Here is a 21,998-nt window from a genome sequence, read left to right on the forward strand (position 1 = left end):
AGGGAGGCTCAAGGAGCTTTCAGATGTTGAGATCAAAGAGTATATATGTTCACTCCACACATAGGAACCTTATAGGGTAACCCAGTGAGTAAACTCAGATCCACTTCTCAAGTGCCATGTGGTCCCTATGTATTTCAACCCTGTTCCTTTGGGCTATGTAAACTGTTACCTTTGCTCCATTTTAACATCTTCTGACAGAAAACAGCTAGTGCATATAAATCATCTCATTTGAAACTGTTTAGGAAATAAAAATTCTATTGCAAGGAAGTTTGGCCTGAACAGGATCAGGATTGTTCTTCCTGAACTGCACCTGAGAATTCTGGCACATAGAAATGAGCCATGTAAAGCACATAATGACATTGGTTATGTCTAGTGGCACATCCCACAACAAGGAATGTGGGTATGAATCTGTCAGCTAGAATATGTATGAAGAAGGTCTCTTGTTGTGCAAAAAAAAAAAAAAAGGCCTATAATAAAACTTCATAAACCATTTAGCTTTCAAGTTGTTGTCTGGTAATAACTTCATTAAAGAATCGTTATTTTAAGTGCTAAAGATACAAAAGCACTTTTTGGTTTATAATTTGCAAGGTCATTTTCATAGCATACTATATAGAAATGCAGCCTTACAAAATTACTTTTAAAGTAGCTAAAAAGACTATAAAAAGATTGTATAAATCAGGAAGGTAAACTATGCCTTGTGTGAAATCATAAATTCTGCTCTTTCTTTAGCACTCAGCATAACATACTATTTATTAGTTTTGCAGGAAACACTTATTTGGTCATATTTCTGATGTCTCTAAATTTTAATATTTTAAGATGGCTTTTAGAAAATTCTTCTCTTTAATGAGCAAAGTTTTACATCTTTTCTGAATCAAGGCTATCAATATCATTGTGCTTTAAATGAATATTTCAAGTACTTTAAGTATATTCCTATTCTTTCTTAAAATGAGAGTGACACATGTATATTTAAATGTAAAGATTTGTTGCTGTTGTAGAAAATAGATTTTTTTTTATTTTACCATTTTAATAAATAAGAAACAGTAACTCCAGGAGTTGGAAATAAATTAATGTTTTAGTCAGATTTCTTGCTGCTGTGACAAAAATACTTGACAAGAACAATTTTAAGGAGGAAAAGTTTATTTGGGATTCACAGTTTTAGAGTCATTCCATAGACAACTGGCTCCATTCTTCAGGGCTCCAGATAGCAGAACATCATGGTGGCAGTGTGCGGTGGATGGAAGCAGCTTCCACAATGATCAGGAAGGAGAGAGAGAGAGAGCACTTCCACTCATCAGAAATAAAATCTATACCCCAAAGGCATGTTCCCAATGACACATTTCTTCTAGCCACACCCTCCTTGCCTTCAGTTACAACTCAGCTAATCCCCATTAGGGGATTAACTCAGTAATGGGTTAAGGCTGGCATAACTCAATCGTTTCACCTCCAAGCCTTCTTGCATTATCTCACATATGAGCTTTTGGGGAACACCTCATCCAAACCAAAACAAGAAACAAATAAACAAATAAAGAATGGATGAATAGGGAAGGAAGGATGAAAGAATGGAGAACTTTTGCCTGCCCTCTTCCTATTTTTCATCCACCTTCACTGAGTCATAATCCACAAAATTTAAAATATGTGAATTAAGTCTGGACATGCATTCACTCACATGAAGCTATCATCACAATCAGGATAGTGAACTTATTTTATTCATCAGTCCCAAAGTTTCCTCAGACCAATCAGGAATCTTGCGCACCTACCCACACTCAAGCTTCTCCTTGAAATACATGGAGCCATATATATACAGTATATACCCTTGTTTTTTTCTGGCTTCTTGTACTCAACAGTTATTTTGAGATTCACTCATGTTGTAATACGTGTCAGCAGTTTGTTTTTACTGTGGAGGGGTATCCCACTCTATTAGATGGACCAATTTGTTTTTCCCTTTGCCTGATGACTGACATTGGCCTGATGGTCAGTTCCAGTTCTGGACTCCTGTGGACTTTTATGAAGTCTTTGTATGGGCATATGCTTTCTTTTCTCTTGGGTAAATACATAGGAGTGGAATGGTTGAGTCCTATGGTAAATGTTCTTTTAACTTTAACAAAAAATTCTGTTAAACTATTTTTCAAAATGGTTATATCAGAGCTGAGGTTGTAGCTCAGTGGTAGAGCGCCTGCCTAGCATATGTGAGGCACTGGGTTTGATTCTCAGCACCGCATATAAATAAATAAAAAATAGAGGTCCATCATCAACTAAAAAAATATTTAAAAAAAAATCATTATATCATTTTTACTTTCTCACCAGCAATAAATGAAAGTTCCATTTATGCACATTCCTTCCAACCCAGCCTTTTAAATTTTAGCCTTTCTGATAGGTACAATTGTATCTCATGGTAGCCTTAATTTGCATTTCCTTAAATAACAATGTAGAACATCTTCTCACGTGCTTATTTACCATCTTTCTACCTTATTTGGAAAAATAGCTATTTGAATATTTTGTCCATTTGTAAGTTGTGTTGTTTGTGTCTTAGTATTTGGTATTGAATTTTTTTTTAATGTACTGAACTGAAGGGAAAGTACCTAGGAGTAAATCCAACCAAAGAGGTAAGAGAGCTCGACAGTGAATGGTAGAGCACTTGCCTAGCGTTGTGAGGCACTGGGTTCTATTCTCAGAATCACATAAATAAATAAAATAAAAATAAAGGTCCATTGACATCTACAAAAAATATTTTTTAAAATTTTTTTAAAGGGCTGGGGTTGTGGCTTAGTGGTAGCGCACTTGCCTAGCATGTGCGAGGCACTGGGTTCGATTCTCAGCACCACATATAAACAAATAAATGAATAAAAGATCCGTTAATAACTAATAAAATTTTCTTAAAACTTTTTTTTAAAAAAGAAAAAGCTATAGAACTCTGAAGAAAGAAAATAAAAAAGATTCAGAAGATGGAAAAACCTTCCATCTTCTGAATGTATAGGCAGAATAATATTAAGTGACTATACTACAAAAAGCAATCTACAGATTCAATGCATAAGAATAGTAATGACATTCTTCTCAGAACTTAAAAAAAGTATTAAAATTTATATGGAAGAATAAAAGACCCAGAATTGTCAAAGCAATTCTAAGCAAAAAGAGTGATACTAGAGGCATCATAATACCCAATTCTAAATTACACTTTACAGCTATAATAAAACAAACAAACAAAAAAACCAGCATAGTACTGACATTAAAATAGATACATAAACCAATGAAATAGAATAGAAAGCCCATAGACATGAACCCACACAGATATAGTCATCTGATTCTTGACAGAAGGCCCGAAAACATACATTGTAGAAAAGGTAACCTTTTAAATAAATGGTGCTGGGAAAACTGAATATTCATATTTTGAAGAATAAAACTAAATTGCTATCTCTCACCCTTCACACACAAAGTCAACTCAAAATGAATCAAAGACCTAGGAATTATACCAGAAGCACTGCAACTGCTAGAAGAAACATAGGGTCAACACTCCATCATATTGCTGCTGGCACAAACTTCCTTAACAGAACCATTAAAGCTCAAGAAATAAAACCAAAAATCAATAAGTGGGAGGGTTTTAAATTAAAAAGCTTCTGCACAGCAAAAGGAAATGTGTAAGAGTCTGAAGAGAGAACCTACAGAATAGGAGAAAATCTTTACCAGATACTCTTCCAACAGAAGACTAATATTTGGAATATACAAAGAACTCAAAAACTTAACACCAGAAAAACAAATACCTCAGTCAATAAATGGGCAAATTAACTAAACAGACACTTCTTAAAAGAAGAAATACAAATGGGTAACAAATGTAGGAAAAAAAAATTCCACATCTTTAGCAGTCAGGAAATGTATCTCACTCCAACTAGAATAGCATTCATCAAGAATACAAATAATAAATGCTGTCAAGGATGTGGGGGGGGGAGAGAAACAATTATACACTGTTGGTGGGATTATACATAGTACAACCAGCAGGGAGAGTAGTATGGAAGTTCTTCAAAAGACTAGGAATGGACCACCACATGACCCCAGTTATAGCACGCCTTGGTATTTTTACAAAGAAATTAAAGTTGACATATTATAGTGACACATGTATAGCTATAGTTATAACTGCACAATCACAATGGCCAAGTTGTGGAGCCAGCCTAGGTGTCCATTAACAGGTGAATGAAAAAAATTATGTAATTTTATTCAGTAATAAAGAAGAACAAAATTATGTTGTTTGCAGGAAAATGCCTGGAATTTTCAATCATGTTAATTGAAAAAAGCCAGATTCAGAAAGTCAAGGGTTGTATTTTTCTCTCCTAAGAGGAAACAAGAAAGAAAACATAAATTAGAAGACAGACCAATTGAGTAGAGGAAGGGGAGCCGGGGGAGTGAGGAATGGAGGGAATGGGAGATACTAGAGAATGAAATTGATCAAGTTACATTGTGTGCATGTGTGAATATGCCACATTGAATTTCACTATTATGTATAATTATAATGCACCAATAAAAATCAATTAAAGTAATTGTATTTTGGATATAAGTAGCTTTTCAGATACATTTTATGTGTTTTTTCCAAACAGAGGTTTTAATTTTGATGAAATCTAATGTATCCTTTATACTTTCATGGCTTATACTTTTAGTATCTTATTTAAGAAGTCTTTGCCTGAGTCACAAATATTTCCTCCCAACATTTTCATATTTAGGTCAAAGATCCATTTTGAGTTATCTTGACTCACAGCTAAGAATCTTTCTAGGAATTCCTTCAGCTGAAGGAAATCCATTGCCCACAAATTATCTGCCCCCTTCATGAGATTAGCTTGCACTGGTTGATGGGCTGGTGCAGGGCCATAACACCTGGACCCAGGCTGTAATTGGAGATCATTCTGTAGTACTAGCCCAGAGCCTGAGGAGCTGAGGCCCTTTGAATTTCTGTTCATTTTTCCTCTATAGGTATCATCTCCAATAAGCCCTCTGCAGCCAAATCTTTCCTTCCAAGACTGAGACCCTAACCTAATGCAATCACAAAATCAGAATGGGACATAATCTAATGAATGAGGATTAACGAACGGAAATTCATAACAAAAGCTAAACAGCCATTGTGTTGGCACTAAGATCATTTTGACTGCCTTACAGAGAAATACTTCTTTGTGTTTTAGTGGATATCTGTCAAATTTAGGGAAGTAAAATTTTCCATTTAACAAGTAAGTCCAGATATTCAATCTAAAATTTTTATTTTTCCCATAGAAAAAAACGAATAATATATAAATTGAATCTTTACTTCTAGGGACACCTGCAAAAGAGGAATAATGTGTTCCCCCTGATCCCGGAATGGAACATCAGTTGGAATTTCTATCCATTGCTCAACTTCCTATGTAGCTACTTTTATGTTGAGATTTTTCAAAACACGAGTAGCTGATCCATATCATACCTCCTGCCTTCATTCCTACCCCTGCCCCTATTTGGCCATCTCAGTCTTACCCATTTTAAATCATATAGCCTAAATTCAATGTAGAACAAACTGCTGCTACAGAGATTGAAGGTGAAGCAGTTTATGGAAAAGTAACAGTGGAGCTATCATTGTGATTGGTAATAAATATTTTCTCCCTTTGGCTAATATCAAGAATGATAAAAACTTCAATTGATTTCAAATTAGTATGATTATTTTTAAATTTCGGAAGTTATCAGTTACATATCAGTTAATATTTTATTTATTTGAATGATTTATTTCTCCATCACAAAACCCACCTAAGGTAGAGAGGCTCTAAGCAACCTTCTGGATGGATGCTTCCCTGGGCATGTACTTCTACAATTGGGGGACTAGTTGTGTCCAGCAATTGCTACACCTCAAAATCACACTTTATTGACCAAAGAAATCACATGGCCCAAAATAACTTTAAGGGGGTGGGAAAATGAGATTATATCATGTGCCTGGAAGAAATTTCAGAAGTATTTTGATAGACAGAAACATATAGCAATATAAAGCTAGATTTCAAAGAAAGAATTAAACCTAAGAAATACTACAGAGAGATGAAAAATAAAGGAAACTATAAGCTCCAGAAATTCTCATTTTCATAATAAGTCCTTGTGTTAGTCAGTTTTTCCATTACTGTGACCAAAATACCTGACAAGAACAACTTAGAAGAGGAAAAATTTATTTTGGGCTCATGTTTTCAAAGGTTTCAGTCCAATGTAAGCCAACTCCATTGCTCTGGGTCTAACATGACACAGAATATCATGGCAGAAGGGTGTGGTGGAGGAAAGCTCAGTTCATGGCATTTAGGAGGAAGGGAGAGTGACAAGATATAGTCCAGGCCATACCCGCATTGACAAACCTCTTTCAACCATATCCTGCCTGCCTAGTTAATCACCTAATAGTCCATTCAAAATATTAATCTATCCAATAGATAAATCCATTGATTTGGTGACAGCCCTTGTAATCTAATCACTTCATCTCTGAATATTCCTGCATTACTTAACAAATGTGCTTTTGGGGGACACCTCAGATCCAAACCATAACATCCCTATTTAACTTGAGAATACAGCCCATAAAATAAGACTGAACAGTTTAAATTGGTGTTGGTCAAAGAACTGAGGAGTGTCCTTTAGAAAATGACACTTCACAGGCAATGAAATGAGATGACCCATTTCATTTTAAAGTCTATGATAGACTCAACTGAACGTATAAGAAACAAAAGGTCCTGCCTTCATGCAAATGTGTACTTTTAATTTTTTAAAAAATGTCAACAGGCAAGAAATTTAGAAAACATGTGGCACTGGAACAGATTGTTTACAGATAGAATGTTTCTCAGAATTCCCCCAAGAGGCATCAGTGGCTCAAAGGACCTTTATGAATTAAAACATTTGAGTGTCTGCAGAATTGTTTTGTTAGGTGCCTGTGGCATTTTTTTTCTACTTGGTTCCTTCAAATGGCAAAAAGTTCCAAACACCTGGCGTTATTTGGGGAAAGCACGCTAATTTGTGCTGTGAAGTGCTGACATGTTTTATTTTCTGCAAAGGTGGGAATGTTGAGAAGGCTGTGGGTATAGAAAGGAGGAAATTGTGAGATATAAAAAGGAGACAGAAGTTATGTATCCTTAGAGATTGAGGGTTATTCATTATTAATATTTTGGATAAAAATCAAGGTTCATGTGCAGTTTGCTCATCTTCCGAAACCTGAATGTTTAGATTAGAAGAGCGAAATTGGGCAAGGGGCAAGTGTGTTTGGGGAACCATCCAGTCAATCAGCCTGATTTTAAGAGCACACTTCTGTTTCTATGATCTGAAGAAAATTCCAAACCATTGAATTTCCTTGAGAGAGTATATCCTTCTAAGATTTTGGACTGTTTTCCAGTTCAGCCTTTTTCCAAGTGTAAGAGCCCCTTTGTAAGCACTCTCTGGATGCTTAGTGAAAGTCTAGGAGAATCTGGGTGTGGGCCTCATAAGAACTCATAGACTCTCAGGGGTAAGGCACAGCCTCTGGCTGCCCTTGGTCTCAGAAGGCCAATTGGATCGCTTAATTTATTTTGATAGTTTTGTTAAACTAAAACTAGCTGCTGGGAATGATAGCCTCAGGTTTTCTTGCCAATAACTAAACTATTTATCTTAGATCAGGTATCAAAGTCAATTGGTTATTTTGAAATATATCTGATAACGTCAATTAATGTGTGTGTTTTCTGTACTTAGCGAGGTTCATAGAAATTAAGGGTTTCTCCAAGATTTGATTAATTTGTTTCTCCAAAAAGTTGAATTTTTTTCTCGAACAAAGTTATGCATGGTGCACAAAGATGACATGACAACTTAGTCTCTGAAAATTCTCTATCTTTTTTTTAAATTGTAGATGGACCCAATATCTTTATTTATTTATTTTTATGTGGTGCTGAGGATCGAACCCAGTGCCTCACGCATGCAAGGCAAGCTCTCTACCACTGAGCTACAACCCCAACCCAAAATTCTGTATCTTATGAGAAAACTTATCACTCTATTTCAACCCATTTAAGGAACAGTCAGAAATGTTCAAAATAAGTAAAAGATAAATATTTGACATCTATTACAATAAATATCCTAATACATTAAGTTCTTACATATATAATGAGATAAAGACTAGCAATAAATTGGATAAAGGGCACAAACCACAACCTACATAAGAAGATAAACAAATAGCCAATAAGATGTTCAAATTTGCAAGTGTCAATTAAAATGTCCAAACGCAATAGAAGACAAATTTTTTTAAAAAAACCTATGTATCATGTTTACCTACAAGTTCAACAGAGAGTAAAAGTATTAAGAATGTCTTTACTAACAAAGGTGTAAGAAAAACAGGATCCTCATCTAGTGTTGTTGGTGGGCATATTTAATTTAGAGATATAATCTTTAATATGTACTAAGTATATTCTCTTTAAAATTAACCATCTTTTCCAGTTTACCTTAAGAAAATAATGAGACATTCACAAAGATACACACACATATATGTATATACCTTTTTCAAAGCATATTATATATATATATATATATATATATATATATATATATATTTTTTTTTTTTTTTTACAACATATACTATAGGGTTGTCCAACAGTAGAGAAAAGTGCACAAGCATGTAGAAGAATTTACTGTGACCATAAAAATTATGGTGATTTTTTAAATTAAAAATTATAAGAAAGTATGTCTATTATTCAAATATATATTATGCTTATAATATTGCTAATTGAAAATGATCACAATTAACTCATATACTATGAATCCACATTTTATATGTTATGCATCTTGTAGGTAGATGTACAAGTCTAGAAAGTAATATACACCAAAAGTAGTAATTTGTAGTTGGTAGGATTTTAGATTATTTTCATTTCCATTTTTATATTTTTATTTCCTGAAATTCTGTGATATAAAAATGCAGAATATCTATGACACAGAGATAATGCTCAACACATGTTTTTTATTTGTTTCTCCCACCCTTAGATTATCAAAGTCTACTTTCTCAATATCTACTCCCTTTCTCAACTTTCATTATATTGTGAACTCACAAAGGGTGGGGAATTCAATTCATTTTTCTTCTCCATAGCTTATCTCTGAGCCTTACATATAAAAGGTGTTTGACAAATATATGAATGGTTCTTATGCATTTCTTAATAAATAGTTAGACACCATTGTGTTTTTTAGTTAGGGAAGTAAATTTCTTGAATTATACACTTAATGCAAAGGATAATTAAGTTGTAGGATTTTTAAAACTTAAACATGGCTAGAAAATATTGTTTGGAAAGATCTAAGTCCTGCTTTGTTTTTTTCAAATGCCAAAGGAATATGCTATAAATTCTAGAACAACCTGCTTTCCTTAGGGGTTATTACTACTTGGACTCTTCCTTACAATAGAAGTATCTATGTCCCTGGAGAATATATTTTGAATCCTATTAATATTTCCTCTTCTACATAGAACAGCAGCAGGGGTTCTTGCCTCAAGTATGTTCTTATATTCTTTTCAGATAATCATGTTATTGAAACCTAGAAAAGTCTCCCATGATAATCTTCTTTGTGACAATCCATCATGTAATTCTGAAATTAAAATGGTCATAACTAGTTGGCGATTCAAAAAAATTAAAAAGACAGTCTAACACAGGATAACTTTTGAACACCTCTCTCTCTCTCTCTCTCTCTCTCTCTCTCCCCCCCATATGACAAGTTTTTATTTTTATTTGTATCAAATTACAGAGTACCATAAGTAAGCATAAGGTCATATCTATCTCTATCTCTATCTCTTCTTTTTCCATACTAGGGATCAAGTTCAGAGCCTCATGTACACTAGACAAGCATTCTAACACTGAGTTATATCTGCAGCCTTAATTCTTAATCCTTACTATGCTGGGAAAATAGTCATCATTGTTTCCAGTATGAATCAAATAAACTCTTCTGTATTTTTTTCACTTTTTCAGATAATTTACAGAGGAATAAAGGCATAGCAAAACCAAAAAACCCTCATTATATACTTTAATAAAATTTAAACATAGCAAATTTCTTTGAATTAAGTGAAAAATTTGACACACAACCTTATAAAAGATGGAAGAATATAGTTACACATCCTCTTAGCAGAGCAGAAGGTCTAAATTCTTATCACAAAATACTGCATGATATAGTATGTCCAGGATGAGAATGAGAATACCCTGTTGTCTTTTTTGTCCTTAGAGACAAGTTATTCACTCATTGATTCATGAGTTTAAGGACATTTATCTAAGTCTATAGGAAATTGTGATCTGAAGAATCAGTCTCTTTCACTTACATGATTAATTCACTGTCAGCATTAGGATCTAAAATAGTGCTGTTTAATAGAAATATGCTGTAACTCATGTAAATAACTTTAAATTTTGTAATCACCTTGAAATGTTTTAAATAAAGGGGTGAAATTAAATTTTAATGACATATTTTATTTAGCTCAGTATAACCCTAAAACTGTCATCAATATAAAAGTGTGTCAATGAGATATCTTACATTCTCATTTATTGTACTAAGTTATCAAAATCTGGTATGTACTTTATACTTACAACACATCCCAATTCAAACTAAGCACATATCAAGTATTCAAAAGCAGCTCAGTTGTATTGTATAACTGGTCTGGGGTACCTGTTCCTGCTTTTTTCATTCATCTTCTGATGTAAGAATTGTGAATTATCTTTCTCTTTCAATTTTCTTCTCTTTGGGCATTATGGATGAAAAGGCGAAAGCTAAATATTCTCAACTATGCTCAATGAAAACTAAAAGCAGACTTTAAAAATGGTTTCTCCTATTAGAGCTAATAAATGAATTCAGCAAAGTGGCAGGATATAAAATCAACACGCATAAATCAAAGGCATTCCTGTATATCAGCGACAAATCCTCTGAAATGGAAATGAGGAGAACCACTCCATTCAAAATATCCTCAAAAAAAATAAAATACTTGGGAATCAACCTAACAAAAGAGGTGAAAGACTTATACAATGAAAACTACAGAACCCTAAAGAGAGAAATAGAAGAAGATCTTAGAAGATGGAAAAATATACCCTGTTCATGGATAGGCAGAACTAACATCATCAAAATGGCGATATTACCAAAAGTTCTCTATAGGTTTAATGCAATGCCAATCAAAATCCCAACGGCATTTCTTGTAGAAATAGAGAAAGCAATCATGAAATTCATATGGAAAAATAAAAGACCCAGAATAGCAAAAACAATGCTAAGCAGGAAGTGTGAATCAGGCGGTATAGCGATACCAGACTTCAAACTATACTACAGAGCAATAGTAACAAAAACAGCATGGTACTGGTACCAAAACAGGCGGGTGGACCAATGGTACAGAATAGAGGACACAGAAACCAATCCACAAAACTACAACTACCTTATATTTGATAAAGGGGCTAAAAGCATGCAATGGAGGAAGGATAGCATCTTCAACAAATGGTGCTGGGAAAACTGGAAATCCATATGCAACAAAATGAAACTGAATCCCTTTCTCTCGCCATGCACAAAAGTGAATTCAAAATGGATCAAGGAGCTTGATATCAAATCAGAGACACACCGTCTGATAGAAGAAAAAGTTGGCTACGATCTATAGTCGGTGGGGTCGGGCTCCAAATTCCTCAATAGGACACCCATAGCACAAAAGTTAATAACTAGAATCAACAAATGGGACTTACTCAAACTAAAAAGTTTTTTCTCAGCAAAAGAAACAATAAGAGAGGTAAATAGGGAGCCTACACCCTGGGAACAAATCTTTACTCCTCACACTTCAGATAGAGCCCTAATATCCAGAGTATACAAAGAACTCAAAAAATTAGACAATAAGAGAACAAACAACCCAATCAACAAATGGGCCAAGGACCTGAACAGACACTTCTCAGAGGAGGACATACAGTCAATCAACAAGTACATGAAAAAATGCTCACCATCTCTAGCTGTCAGAGAAATGCAAATCAAAACCACCCTAAGATACCATCTCACTCCAGTAAGATTGGCAGCCATTATGAAGTCAAACAGCCACAAGTGCTGGCGAGGATGTGGGGAAAAGGGTACACTTGTACATTGCTGGTGGGACTGCAGATTGGTGCAGCCAATTTGGAAAGCAGTATGGAGATTTCTTGGAAAGCTGGGAATGGAGCCACCATTTGACCCAGCTATTCCCCTTCTTGGTCTATTCCCTAAAGACCTAAAAAGAGCATGCTACAGGAACACTGCTACATTGATGTTCATAGCAGCACAGTTCACAATAGCAAGACTGTGGAACCAACCTAGATGCCCTTCAATAGACGAATGGATAAAAAAAAATGTGGCATTTATACACAATGGAGTATTACTCTGCATTAAAAAATGACAAAATCATAGAATTTACAGGGAAATGGATGGCATTAGAGCAGATTATGCTAAGTGAAGCTAGCCAATCCCTAAAAAACAAATGCCAAATGTCTTCTTTGATATAAGGAGAGTAACTAAGATCAGAGTAGGGATGAAGTGCAGGAGAAGAAGATTAACATTTAACAGGGATGAGAGGTGGGAGAGAAAGGGAGAGAGAAGGGAAATTGCATGGTAATGGAGGAGACCCTCAGGGTTATACAGTGGAGGGGGTAGAGAGAGAGGAGGGGAGAGGAGGGGAGAGGTGGGGAGGGGGGAGGGTGGAGGATGGGAAAGGCAGCAGAGCACAACAGACACTAGTATGGCAATATGTAAATCAATGGATGTGTAACTGATGTGATTCTGCAATCTGTGTATGGGGTGAAGGTGGGAGTTCATAACCCACTTGAATCAAAGTGTGGAATAATGATATGTCAAGAAATTTGTAATGTTTTGAACAACCCACAATAAAAAATTTAAAAAATAAAATAAAAATGGTTTCTCCTCTTGAAAGAAGCTGTAATACTTTGACAACAATAAGAAATTCAATCATGGCTAGTAATATCATTATTTATTTCCTTTATAGGCTTTTCCACTATTTTTTGGTTTTATTTTAAATCTTTATTAAAGCCATGCTTGATTAATGATATAAAATAATTTCTAGAATGACCAAATAAGACCACTAAGATTCCACAGTGTATCTTAGATTTATAAAAGGCAACAATCGACCTGCATGATAATTTCAAGATAGAATTAATTTTATTCTACTTTTTGAAAATAAATACACACAATCTTTGTTATTTGTAAGAGTGCCAAGAAAGGACAAAAGTTAAAAATATCAATTTTTACAAATGGAATTGCTTTAAAAAGAATGGAAGCTGTAATTGGATTCCATGAACTAAGATACTATATGAAGGGTTAAAACACAATAACACTAGGTGGGGGAAATTTTCAGAGACACATATTTTAAAATCTTAATTTCCTTTCCTATGTGGTTCCATCTCACATGGTAAGTTTTATCAAGTTTTCTCTGCAAAAAAAAAAAAAAAAAAAAAAAAAAAAATTCTTGAAAACCTTTTCGTTTTGGTTCTGTTTCACTGCTCTCTTGTTTGTCTTCAGTCTCCCCTCTTATCTCAGTAGCCCAATGAACATGTCTAGGAGATGGAAGGGAAGAAATGAAGCAGATCAAGTAAAAATCTTCATTATCTGTCAGAGGTGGATATAGGCTTGTGCCCTCCCTGATTGCATTTTTAAATTTTTGCTGGTAAATTATGCATACTGTTTTTTGCAATGAGGAATATTGCAATAAAGAATAACCAGGCTAGGTATAGTTGCACAATGTCAAGATCAGAAGAGTTTCCGACCCTTGTAATCAGCTTCCATGACCTCTCTAGACTGAGAACTCTCAGAAGTTACATCACAGAGATGTAAAGCTTAAAAAGATTATTGTTTTACTTAGTACTACAGATAAGGCATTATCTTAAGCATTTTTCTGCATTATTACATTTAAAAGCATCACAGCAGTCCCTGAAGTTATTTCCTCCATTTTTAAGGATGAGGAAATGGAGGCTCAGCATAATTAAATTACTTGCTTAAAGTCACACAACAAATAAGTAATAATTACTTCAAGGACTCTGGCATCAGTTGGATTCATGATTGAGATCAAGGAAATCCATTCTAGTTAATAATGAAGGGCAAATAAATGCTGAAAGGATGTGAGGTATTTCAGGGATTCCTTACGACAGCCAGGGAATCTGGTTGGAGACTATAATTCCCTGCAAATTCCATTGAAGAGCCTATGACTGATGCTACTGGGCAGACCCCACATCACTTGCCGTTTTTCCTGAGCATGAGATATACTTGCAAATCTTACATTATTGCACCTTTGGACACAGGATGACCCTGTCCACCTGGATAGATTACATTCCATTTGACATCTTTTTCATATCCTTCTAATCCCTACTGGAGTCTCATGCTGATATGTCTAACTGGTGAAGCCTAAGTCACCTGCCTACACTTTAGCTGCAAAAGATATTTGAGAGGGAGTTCCTGGTTTCTAATTTGGGGTTAACATTCATGAAATGGGAAATTCTCCAAATAAGGAAAGATACTGGGTAGTCAAAACAGCAAAATCATGGCATTTTCAGGTAAATGGATGGCATTGGAAAAGATAATGCTAAGTGATGTTTAGCCAATCCCCAAAAAACAAATGATGAATGTTTTCTCTGATATAAGAAGGCTGACTCATAGTGGGGTAGGGAGGGGGAGCATGGGAGGATTAGATGAGTTCTAGATATGGAAGAGGGGTGGGAGGGAAAGGGAAGGGGCAGGGGATTAGAAAGAATGGTGGAATGTGATAGACATCATTATCCAAAGTAGATGTATGAAGACACGAATTGGTGTCAACATACTTTATATACAATCAGAGATATGAAAAATTGTGCTGTATACATGTAATAAGAATTGTAATGCATTCTGCTGTCATTTGTTTTTTAAAAATCAATTTTAAAAAAAACAGCATGACAAACAGCTACCCCAGAGCTCAAGATGGATTAGGTGTAATGATTTCATTTCACAGATGAAAAACTGAGGTTCACTGAGTAGCTTCTGTTGGATGTGCTATACCTTCTTCTCTGGTATTCTGGCCATGCCTCTTAAAAACGTTTGCTGGGAAAACCTTAAAAGAAGTGGAAATTTACAGCAAAAGTGAGTTCTCCCATCTGTCCTCTGCTTGCCTTATCATACTGGAATGTACTATGGAAATTATGGCTGAACTTTTATCTGATATAAAAGGATCTCCTTTAGATCTTGGTAAAAAGGAGAGTCTGGACAAATGCCAGGTAGCGGGGGCGAGTTCTCATGGTACATCAAGTCCAACTAAGAATTTTCTTGCTAAATTTTGGGAACATCATTGGAAATTGAACATTCTTACCTCTGCAATTAAATATCTTGGATTTTTTTAAGATTATCAATTTAGAATCTAAAGATCACTGGCAAACAAAATTGCCACCATTCGAATACTGTCATTAATAAAACATTCACTGTTGATTATTCATAGTGTAGCAATGATTTATTTAACAAAACTCACTGAAAAACCACAGTCATCTTGGACAATAAAATTCTATCACCTTATTCATGAACTAACTTGAAAATCCTCCTTCCTGTGTATTTCCTAAAACATTGGGATTCATAGTGAGAATGAAAACATTGCTGGTCAGTATGCCCAAGTACTCAAAATTTAAATGTGTAAAACCTGAGAGAAAATAAGTAATCCTGTCACAAAAAAATCTTAACTATTCAAAGCATTATCTTTACAAATGGGAAAAGCATTTGCAGTATTTTATGTCTTGCTTAACTGGAATTTTTATTTAAAAACAAATGATACTTTTGGGGTATAAGCAGATAAAATTCCTTTCTTTCAGTAAGATTACCTTGTGGCTTTTTCCTGTCTTTATTTAACAGTTTTTATTATGTTCAATCTTTTTTTCTTCTTTGTTATCACAAAAGTCCCTTTAAGTAGGTTTAAAAAAAAGTTGAATTTGTTTTAATATAGACTAATTTTCTCACTTCATAATGTATCTGATTTATATGTTTGTGTTATAATAAGTTTTTACTTTGTAAATCTTGAATTTATATGAATACATATAAATTTTACCATTTCAATTATTTTTAAGTTATTTTGTTTCATAGGGCTAAGTATGCCCTCATGGTTGTATGCTGAATTCTTGCAGAATTGAGACTCTATAATCATCAAATACATCTCCATTTCTCCCTCTCCTTTATTTTAAAAAGAAATTAAAATGTTGTCTAATGGCAAGATTCCCTTGCTTTGTCATTTTTCCTTTTTTTTCTTATGAAGAAAACATGTTCTCATTTGAAAAATCTTCATTTCATGAACAATATGGGTTAATACAATTTTCTGTGAAGTTTCAGTCCCCCTGATGAGGCCTGGGAAGGGCCTCCACTTACTCTATTGTTCACAGAGAGAAAGCATTTTCATCTTTTGGGTTCTGGATATTTTCTAAAGAAGAAAATATCATTGATTTTTTTCATCTGCATTATTTATAAAAGAGGCAGTAAGAGCATATCAATGGTCTTATTCATCAAGATTTCATATTTTGTTTTAGAATAAAAAATTAGAAGCAACTGAAATATAATATTCCTTCTGAACAAGGAATTCTTGGGCTACATGGACAGGACCAAAAAGAGTGCTTCACATCCTGAAAGCATATGTAACTCTGTGCACATATGTGCCTAGTGTGTGTATCTGTGGGTAACAGAATTCACAGATTTCATCAAGTACTGAAAGGAGTTTTTTGATGCTCATAAATCACAAGAGTAAGGCTATTTTAGGTCACAAAACAAATCCTATAACAGATGTAACATAATGTGAACTTAATTTCAGGTCTCTTTGTAATCAGAACCTATTAACTTTAACGAAACTATGGAAGATACGTATGGTTTAGAAGGTCCCTTCAGATTCTGTTTGTACAAAGTTTCTGAGAACCTATAAAGTGATGTGATTTGGGAGAACTGGAATAGTTGAAAGCAAGTTAGCACAGTCTCTTGCTACTTTCTAACATCCACCAGAATCCTCATCAAAGAAAAAAGAACAAGGCCCCAAAGCACAAAGCAATATATTATGAGTCAGCATAAAAGTGTTAAATTAACCACTAAAATTTGACATTCTTCTGATTTTTACATAAAACCAAATCCCAGGATTTTTGTTTTTGATAGAACTTCTAAGCTGACAATTCTGGTGAGAGTATTAATCGTGCCTGTTTTCTCACCATTTATTTCCCATCTGTTTAGCATAGCACTTGACCAATAGTGAGCTCTCAATAAATATTTTTTGAACTTAAGTGAATTGAATTGATTTAAACTGAATTAAAATAAGAACTGGCATATTAAGAGTTTGGGGAATAATTACTTAAAGGCATTTCTGAAGCGATTGAATGTCACACAGTCATGTCAACTTCTATGACAACAAAGTTTTTATAAATTAAAACCTGAGTCAATAATTCCTTTCCAAAATTTCTTTCATCTATGGGTGATGCAACAGAATGAAAAAAATAGTCAAGTTTTTTTGCAGGATTAAATAAAGGCTGCCCCTTAACAATGTACTTTTTTTTTCCCCCTAGAAAAATAGTATCCTGGACTCTTGCTAAGGCAGACAACTTGATTGACAGTATAGGACCACCTTGGACTAGGTCCAGAGAAATTCAAGGGCCACAGTTCAGGAAATGACACCTGATAATCATTTTATAATTAACAGAGATCACTTAAATTGAGGTGGGGATTATTCTTTAGATTTTATAAACCAGTAAAACTTTTCACTCCAAAATTATCAGGGTTAGGTCTCATAGGACTGCCAACTTTTCATTTCCCTTCTCAAAAACCAACAAAACACAGGGGTTTCCATATACTACCATCATCATTTATTAAAGAAAAATCCTCTTAATACCAAAAGAGAAAAAAGAAAAAAAGTAGACCGATCATAATCTCAGAATAAAGAACTGTCTTATAAATGAAATAGGTTTTGCTTCGTGAAGAATTCACAATATTGTCTTTCAAATCTTATTTTTGTCCTGACCATTGAAAATGTTATCACAAACCAACACTGCTCTCTGGGCTGGCATTTTGGAACCACCAGTAGGATTAACCCACGTTGGGCTGAGGTTTCTTTTTCCCCTATCTCCTACCCACTCTCCACCCTTCCTCCTCTCTGCTCTTCTCAGGAAAAGCTAGTGTCTCTGCACCTTTTATTCAGGTTCTTTTGCCCTTTGGCTTCTCACTGGGTTCAGCCCAAGGTTTAGCCTAGGCAGGAGAATGGAGGGTAAGAAGAGAGAAGGTGGGGCTATTTATTCCACTGCTTGGGCACAACTGGCAGTGACTGTATTCCCCTCCTCCAGCTCTCCCTCTGGGTCCATCAGTGATGCTCCCGTTCCCCAGCTGCTTCAGGTCAAAGTAAGGCAAAGGGCACCTGCACTTCCAGAAGGTGCCTAACTATCTTTTGTTGATGCCTTTAACAATACCCACACCTTTGGGAATGGTCCCTCATTTAACTCTCCTCAGTTCTCAATTAGTATAGCCATCTGATTCACCACTAGAAAATATGTTCTTTGTTGAGAGGTGAAAATGCTGAGACCCAGACAAATAAAGTAGCTGACCCAAAGTCACATGGTTACTTAGAATCAAGTCAGATCCAGAACATGGCCCTCCACACAACAAGCAGGGTGCTCCTTAGTGCTCACCGGCATCCTCCCATAGCTATCTTCTGCCCGGTCACATTGATGGACATTCTCTACAACCTCTAGTGATAGTTTGTTTTGTATTCTAACTTGAACACTTTATTGGGTGGCTATTAAGGTAACCCCAAACACAGAGGAGTGCTTTTTTTTTAACCAGGAAAATTAAGTTTTAAGTTTTTGCCTACATAGAAAGAGACTAGGAAACTATTTAAAAAGCTAAGCATGAAAGCATATGAGAGTGATGAAATTTCCCCCATGCAGTGAATTCTGATCATGAAAGATGAAAGGGGAGGGATGACATAAATCTGCCCAGCATAAGGGGCTGAGGCATGGGGGTGCAGGTAGAGCAGATGATGATCAACTGGGGAAAGACTTGAATCTTCACGAGAAATAAAAGCGGGTTGCAGAAGGGTAAGGAAGTCTAGGCACATGGGTGTCTGTCAAGCAGGGGGAATGAGAAACGCACAGCAATAATGAGCAGATGAGATATCAAACAGGAAGCCCAAGCACTGAAAATTGTGTTGAAAGCACATTTTATCTAGCAGGAAGTTACTGCACCTCTGAGGAGGGACTGCTTCTGAGACCCTGGAATATTAGGGGCCTCAGATTGTTTGAGACATTTAGTTCTCTAAAACTGACCTCTGTTGAAATGTTCCTCTACAAAGGTGGACTTTGTTGTAATCATACTTTTATTTCACAATCTTGTTCTTAAATAATTGCACACGCACATATTTACTACATTTACTTTTCTCTTAATTACATACTTGACTGAATTTCCCAATGTTTTTTGGTCACTTGATGTCACACACTCGGTGTCCCTATGGATATACTGTTTTACAATAAGCTAGAAAGTTTAAATATCTAATTATCTTTAAAGGAATTGGCATAATTGAATTATTAACATTTATTGAACACTTAATCTGATTAACATTCAGTTGTTATAACAACCCTATTATCACCCAAGCTTGTGGCCATCTCCTCACCCTCTGCTGTGCTGCCTGGCCCCTGTCCCTGGCAAGCAGAACTTCCCTGGAGCTCTGACCCTTGTCAGTGTCCCAGGCTGGATACATGGAAAGTTTTGCACAATGAAGTCACTGTTTCAGCTTCTCAGCATGAAGGACGGTTCCTTCTGATGCAACCACCCTGCCTTGACTTTTGACCCTTCAATCAACAACAATTATTTATTGGGCTCCTATAAAATGTTCTGCAAGGACCCATCTGGCCTCTGCACACAGGAGCTATTCTAGGTGTGGAAAATGCAGTTAGATCATGGAGACCTTGAACTGGTTCACAAGGATAGGAGGAAGAAGAAGGAAGTCATTTGAGGACAAAGAAATAAAGGCTTAAAAGCAAGGAAGGGAATAATGGGAAGTACTAGGATAGGTTTGAGAAAATGTAAATTTTCCCCTAACTTATCAAGTGGGAAAACTTTTTTAGTCAAAAGGAAGACCACTCTTATAATTTCATATATGATTTGTTCAGTTAGTAAGCTACAAACCAAATACACATTCATTACAGTGTCTAGAGTCTTTAGTTTGTTAAATTTTTAATATTATTTAGAGTTAATTTCATCATGCTAGTTACATGTATTTATATTATTGCATTGACACATAGAAAATTTTAAGACAAAAAATAGTAATTAAGTATTTGTTCCATTGTGTACATGTTACAAGTAGGTAACAACAGATCCCATCAATATGTACAACCATAATGCATCAATAAAAAAAAGGTGGGGAAAATAGGAACTAAAACTGGGAATTGTTAAGTTGCTGAATCCCCAAACTCTGATGTCTCCTGTATTTTCAGCATTTTGATGTCATGGAGGACTATTAATTAATATAATTCACTCATACATTGCTTTACCACTAAGAGAATGTTTATTTTTATCATTAAGACAAATTGCATCTACATTTACCTGGAAGCAGCATTATATTAATGGTAGAAATCCTATCTGTCTATTCTTCTGCCACTTGTAGCCTCCAAAATGGGACCTAACTTTTTTGGGGGTCTTTGAAACCACACATATAACTCCATGTTTTACTTATTTCTAAAGATCTTCTTGATTTAATTTTGATATCTTGGCTTATTGGGGTTGCCTCCTATTGAAAAGTACTTATCCTTATATAAGAACTTTCTCTTAAGAAAGTGGGGAAGCAGCGGGGGATAGCCCTAAAAAGTAGGGAGGAGGGATAGCCTTAGAGCTGGGAGGGAGACCTTGCATCTGGGGTGAAGGTGCAGAAGACAGGCTGTATTAAGAGTTTGCTTGGGTCTCTAACACATGACAATCTCCTAAATTTACCTATATAAGAAGTCCTATGTTAAAATTGTGGAACCAACCTTCAGTAGATGACTGAATAAAGAAACTGTGGTATATATACACAATGGAATATTACTCAGCATTAAAAGAGAATAAAATCGTGGGATTTGCAAGTAAATTGATAGAATTGGAGCATATTATGCTAAGTGAAGTAAGCCAATCCCAAAAAACCAAATGCTGAATATTTTCTCTGATATGAGGATGCTGATCCATAATGTGGAGGGCAGGGAGCATGGGAGGAATGGAGGAACTTTAGATGGAGCAAAAGGAATGAAGGGGAAGGGAGGGAACATAGAGGTAGGAAAGATGGTGGAATGAGATGGATATCATTACTCTAAGTACATGTATGAAGACACAAATGGTATGACTCTACTTTGTATACAACTGGAGACATGAAAAATTGTGTTCTATATGTGTAGTATAAATTGAAATGCATTCTGCTATCATGTATAACACATTGGAATAAAAAAAGAGTCCTATGTTATTTAACAACAGTCTATTCTGTTAAACTGTTTCATTTGGCCTTGCATTTACAATGTTTTTGTCTTATTGGAAATGGTTGTCTTTCTTGGCTGGGGAAATTTTGGGTGTTTGGAGAAATAGGCCTAGAAGTTTCTTGCTGGATTTTGTTTGTACTGATTTTTAAAATTTCCTCTTGAGTTCAAACATCAGACAAATAGATTCTCCCTGGAAATAGCAGTGCAGATCAGGAATTCCCAATCTTTTGAAATGACTTAACCTTTTGACAATTTTCCCTTTCTGCATAAAATGTTTTATGGCATATATTTATTTCCAAATAGAAACTTCATTTTAAGACTTGTTTCAGAGGAATTTTTAGACCCTATCTTTAAATTACTGGAATCATCCTGGGATAAAGAAGATCATTGGTTCACTTAATTCTTAGTGTCACCATTCTGGCCCCAAATGCTTATCCCGTAAAGACAAACCTTTGGGGGTAATTATGCAGCTGTGTATGACAGAGCTTGACTTAGGAGCAGGTTCTATCGTTGGTCTTAGCAACTACCTATGCCCCTCATCCCATGGAGTTCCATTTATTTCAGAGGGCAGTGTCAGAG

General features: G+C 35.2%; 1 protein-coding gene across 2 annotated transcripts in view; it reads left to right on the forward strand.

Annotated features, from left to right (window-relative positions):
• Ccdc192 (coiled-coil domain containing 192) overlaps positions 1-21,998 on the forward strand; it is a 200,760-nt gene that overhangs the window by 3,926 nt on the left and 174,836 nt on the right. The gene's annotated exons all lie outside the window — the stretch shown is intronic.

Source organism: Marmota monax, unplaced genomic scaffold (assembly GCF_021218885.2).
Source record: "Marmota monax isolate L192 unplaced genomic scaffold, Marmota_monax_Labrador192_F-V1.1 WCK01_AAM20220418_F8-fsc00006, whole genome shotgun sequence".
NCBI lineage: Eukaryota > Metazoa > Chordata > Mammalia > Rodentia > Sciuridae > Marmota > Marmota monax.